The 6000-nt window shown below is 38.7% G+C and overlaps 1 protein-coding gene across 1 annotated transcript in view; it reads right to left on the bottom strand.

Moving 5' to 3' along the window:
* Nucleotides 1-6000, bottom strand: part of Chic1 (cysteine rich hydrophobic domain 1) — a 44319-nt gene that overhangs the window by 19786 nt on the left and 18533 nt on the right. The window lies entirely within an intron of this gene.

The raw sequence follows: 6000 nt of genomic DNA, 5'->3' as shown, positions 1-6000 counted from the left end.
TAACTATTACGAACATACATGCAATGAACAACAAACTAAAACCTATGATTAAAAATTGACTACACTGGGCTAGAGAGATGGCTCAGAAGTTAAGAGCACTGACTGTTCTTCCAGAGGTCCTGAGTTCAATTCCCAGCAACCACATGGTGGCTCACAGTAATCTATAGTGAGATCTGGTGCCCTCTTCTGACAGGCAGGCATACATGGAAGGAATATTGTATACATAATAAATAAATAAACAAACAAACAAATAAATAAATCTTAAAAAAATTGACTACACTAAGGTGAGAATTAGGTAACTCCATAACAATAGAGACTTTGATATCCTACTTTCAATAATGGACAAAACACAACTATGCAGCTCAACAAAGAGATTTACAAAGGAAGAAATCAAACACCATATCCTGAAACAATGAATAGTCCAAAGAACCCACAAGCAACCTAGAAAATAGTGAAAACAAACTACTTCAGGCTAAACTTAGAGGCTGCAACAAAAGCAATGCTTAGAAGGAAAAGGAACTATACACAGCTGTGGGAAGAGAGAAGGCTGGCCTCAAATCAATAACCTAGCTCACACCTTAAGGCATTAGCGAAGGAAGCAAATTAAATCCAAAGGCAGCAGAAGAAAGACAAAAAGAGAGAGTAGGAACAGAATAGAAACACCAAAAGGTCTCCTTTTGAAAATACTGACAAATATACCAAACATCTAGCTGCAAGAGAAGACTCAATGGACTAAGCCAGAAACTTTGCAATTGACCTTTCAGGAATGCAGAGCTACAATACACGCTACGCTATGCAGATGCACTAGAGAGCCTAGACAAAGGGAAGGAATTCCTAGAATTGACTCAAATACAAATACAGAATCTGGCGAGGGACTGGGAGGATAGGAGAGAGGAAACTCTGGTTAAGATTCAAAAAAAAAAATTAAAAAAAGAATAAGCCTCAGTAAATCTGACTAAGCCAAGTCAATAGAGTACATGCAAATCAAACCCTTGCCAACATAGTAAATCCCAGGCTTTCCTAGTACATTCTCCAAAGAATATTAAAGAATTAATATTAATCCTTTTAAAACTCTTCTGAAAGATAAAGAGGAGGGAGCACTTCTTAACTTGCAGAGGTGATGGAGAATGGTGGCTTCTGGGCATGGGGTTTCCTGCAGGATGACGAAGGAGGGCTGGAATTGCACAATGGGGATGGCTGTGTGACAGTGTTAATGGTTTTAATGCCACTGAATTATAGACCTGAAAGTGGCTTCACAGGCAATTTTTGTATGTGTTTCTACCCAATAAAAGCCATTATCTTTTCTTGCTTTCAAAGTCAGCCATGAAGTAATATATAGGAATATAAAGGAAATATAAATATATAAATTTATAAAGTAAAAATAAAAATATATAATATAAAAATACAATACAATATAAAATTTATACTATATTTTATAGCTGGGCACACACTTTTAATCCCAGCACTCAGGAGGCAGAGGCAGGCAGATCTCTGTGGGTTCAAGGCCAGCCTAGTCTACAAGAGCTAGTTCCAGGTCAGGCTCCAAAGCTACAGAGAAACCCTGTCGTAAAAAAAAAAAACAAAAAATTATATTTATGAGAATATAAATATAAAAAAGTAAAGTAATATAAGGGAAATGTAAGAGTCAAAGTAGGTTGCACTTGCTTGGGATTGGGGAAGGGGCTGAGGAGAAATTTGAAGTCACTACAAATGGTCCCAAGCTTTCCTTTTAAAGGTGAAGGAAATGTTCTAAAATTAGAGTGTGTAGAATGGTTACACAAGCACTATTTGTAAATATACTAAAACTAAACTAAAGGATTCATCTTTTTAAAAAAGATCTATCTATCTATCTATCTATCTATCTATCTATCTATCTATCTATCTATCTATCTATCTATCTATCTATCTATCTATTCATCCATCCATCCATCCATCCATCCATCCATCCATCCATCCATCCATCCATCCATCTATCTATTATGTATACAGTGTTGTGTCTGCAGGTATGCCTACACAATAGAAGAGGGCACCAGATCTCATTATGGAGGGTTATGAGTCACCATGTGGTTGCTGGGAATTGAACTCAACCTCTGGAAGAGCAGCCAGTGTGCTCTTAACCACTGAGCCATCTCTCTAGCCATGTGGTTTATCATCTTCTTCTTTTTGGGGGGATGGGGGTTGAGAGTGGGTTTCTCTGTAGCTTTGGTGCCTCTCCTGGAACTCTCTGTAGACCAGGCTGGCCTCACAGATATCTCACTGCCTGTCACTGCCTTTGTTCGAGGTCAGCCTGGTCTACAGAGTGAGTTCCAGGACAGCCAGGGTTATACAGAGAAACTCTGTCTTAAAAAAATCAAAACAAAACAAAAAGGAAAAACACAAAAAAAACCACACAATTATTTTCTTATATATGGCTATAGGCAAATGATTCAAGTTCAGCAGAAGATAAAGGTAGTAGCTTGAGCTATGGATATAACTTAGTAGGTATAATGCTTGTCCGGCGTGGACTTAAACCCCTTGGTTCCACTCCCAGCACTATATAAACTAGGCCTAGTTTATATAGTGGTATATTATAGTAGCCTATAATCTTAGCATTCAGGAGGCGGACACAGGATCAGAAGTTCAAGGCCATCCTCACCTACATAGTCAGTTCAAGGACAGCCTGGGATTGGCAACGCGCTCCCAACAAAAACAAAAAACACCCCCTAAAGGTTCAAAGGCAGGGTACATCTAAGTTATAGCACTGTACAGAATAGCTTCATGTCTTCTTTGCATAAGAGTACACATGTACTCTGTGAAAGACACAAGTAAAATGCTTAAATACAATTTGCAGATAGAACTATTTTTTGCAACAAAGCCTGATTCCTTTTCTATATGACATGATGTATGGGTAGGGTTTTTGTTTTATCATCTCTTTTTTTAAATACTTAAGAAACCCTACAAACAAGGAATCAAGTATGATGGTAATTACAAGTTCTACCTCATAAAACACCATCATATTTGTTTTATGAGAATAGGCACTCCCTTTGAAATAGCCCTCTCAATTTGTTAAGGCTCAAAGTAAAAAAAGTGGAAAGGTTTAAAGTAATTTCACATGTAAGGGTGGTGATAGGACCAAGTCTTAAAGCTGAATATGAAACCATAGCTGCTTCCATGGTTTGTATAAGAGGGGGTAAGTCAAAACTGACTGGACCCACATACCTACATGTAAGGAGGGGTAAGTTGAAATTGACTGGACCCACACCATACCTACGTGTAAGAGGGGGTAAGTCGAAACTCATTGGACCTACATACCTTTGTGGCTACAGTTAACTCTCACTCAGATCTCCAGCTTTTAGGAGAAGCTGACTGGATAGCACAAATTTTCTTTTAAAAATTAATGAACGAGGTGCCAGGCGTAGAATCCAAGACTTCACAAACTCTAGGCAAGAGCTGTCTCACTGATCCCTATCTCTGATTTCAGTATTCTAATTTTCTTTTTTGAGATAGGGTTTCTTTGTGTAACAGCCCTGACTGTCCTGGAACTCACTCTGCAAAGCAGACTGGCCTCAAACTCAGAGATCTACCTGCCTCTGCCTCCTGAGGTGTGAGCCACCACTGCCCGGCCTAGTATTTTAATTTTTAAATGCTGATAATTTTTCTAAATGTTCAAGAATATAGAGGAGTGGTTTGACTCTTGGGATAATGGTTTACAAATCTACACTAAACAATTTTTAGACAGGGTCTCATATAGCCCAGGCTGGCCTCGGATCACACTATGTAGCCTTGAACCTTGCTCCTACTGCTTTCACCTCAAGTGCTGGAGAAGACATGTGCCACCATGCCTGGTTTATGTGGTGCCGGGGATTGAACTTTGGGCTTTGTGCATGCAGAGGAAGTGGTCTACTTTTATCTCCAGTCTAAACTGTCATTTCTAAAGACTTATTTTGTATTTTTAAAAATGTGTGTGTATGTGTGCCACATTTGTGAGGGTGCCCATGCAGGCCAGAAAAAAGCTTCCCTTGGAGCTGGAATTATAGGTGATTACAAGTCACTTGATGTGGGTCTGAAACTTGAACTTGGATCATCTGGAAGAATAGTAAACTCTTCTAAACTTTGAACCATGTCTTAAGCCCCATAAATTATCATTGTTTAAATTGTAACGTGCGTGCATGTGTGTGTGTGTGAGTATATGCATGTAGAGGTCAGAGACAACATGTGGGAGTTGGTTCTCTCTTCTATCATGTGGGTCTAGAGATTAAACTCAGGTTCTCAGGCTTAGCACCAATCACCTTTACTAGCTGAGCCATCCTGCTGGCCACAGTGTAAACTTAGTTAACCAAAGCAATGGCAGAAAGAAGAATTATCAGGGAATCAGCATCATCTCAGCCTTTATTGAATATTCTACTAGAAATACTCATAGCAGAAACACATGGCTGGAAAAAAGGTTTGTTGTAGGCCCTCCAGCACAAGTATTGAGATGGACAAAAGCATAAATAAATCAAGAGGAAAACATTCTTGATAACATTAAAACCAAAAACCTTGTTTCTAGTAATTAAGACTGGCTATATTTATGTGATAGGAAATCTTTGGATTAATTCACACTGAGGCTTTAAAACAATGGGGTAGAAGTTAATGATTGTAACTTCTAAAAAATACAATTAAAAATTTTTTGCTCTCAGCTTTTTTAAACTTATAGACAGTCAGTTGAAAATACTATATTTGCTTTGACAAACAAATTAAACTGTATTTATTTAAAGCAAAGCTCTGATCTACTGGTGGCTTTAATAATCACCAGGAAATCAGTAAACTGTTTAACTTTTCCATTCCAAAAGTCATAGGTGGGGCTTGATTTGGTGACGCACGCCTATAATGCTAAGGAGGCTGAAGCAGAAAGACCAGGAGCTCAAGGGCTGCCTGGGCTACAGGAGTTTAAGATCAGCCCTGGTCAGGTGTGTGATAGTGTGAATCGTTAATCCTAGCACTCAGGAGGCAAAAGACAGATGAAGACAGATCTCCATGAGTTCAGGATCAGTCTGGACTACATAATGAGATCCAGGTTAGCCAGGACTACACAATGAGATCCTGTCTCAAAAAAAAATTAGCCTGGGTAACTTAATGGGACCATGTTTCAAAATAAAAACAAGAGTTGGGGCTTTGACTCAGTGGTAGAACACCTACTTACCATGCACAAGGTTCTGGGTTAAGGGAAGAAGTCAAAGTTTACAACATTTTATTTATTATCTGTCTTTTTGAAGCAATCATAAAAGAGCTTAAGAGAAAACACAAGATAAAATGAGTATTTCTTGAAATATTTTCAACTTATAATACCATATCTGATTTAGTGGACCAATTGTGATTTACAAGTTTAAACAACCATCAGTAGACACTAGGGAAAGAATTTTAGGTAAAATGGGTGTTTGGATTTAATCATAATTGAATTTGTGTGTGTATGTGTGTACAGGCATATGGTGCATATGTACAGGCATGTGCCTGTGTGAACTTGTGGAGGCCTGCTCTACCTCCTTCCATTTCCTTCAGACAGAGCCTCTTGTTTAACCCAGAGGTAGGCTGATGGCCAGCAAGCCACAAGGAGCCTTCTGCCTCCACCCATGCCTGGCTTTTGACATGGGTACTGGATTTAAACTCAGGTCCTCACTCTTGATCTTACCATCTCTCCAGGGCCTGTAACCACATTTTTTCCATGTCTGGGAACTGAACTTAGGGCCTCACATCCGATAGACAAGCACTCTACCATTGAGCTATATTCCCTGCCCATTAATCAGATTTTTCAAAGAGGTCTTCCCACATTCCTGAAATAAAAATAAATTTAAAAATTATATCTTTAAATAAATAAAAATTTTAAATTTATTTTTATTTTATGTGCATTGATGTTTTGCCATGGGTGTTGGGTCCCCTGGAACTGACAGCTGTGAGCTGGAAATTGAACCCTGGTTCTCTGGAAGAACAGTCAGTGCTTTTAACCACTGAGCCATCTCGTCAGCCCCATTAAATATAATTTTA

This window comes from Chionomys nivalis, chromosome X, assembly GCF_950005125.1.
Source record: "Chionomys nivalis chromosome X, mChiNiv1.1, whole genome shotgun sequence".
Lineage (NCBI taxonomy): Eukaryota > Metazoa > Chordata > Mammalia > Rodentia > Cricetidae > Chionomys > Chionomys nivalis.
Note: the sequence above shows the minus strand (reverse complement) of the source record. Positions and strands in the feature narration are given on the sequence as shown.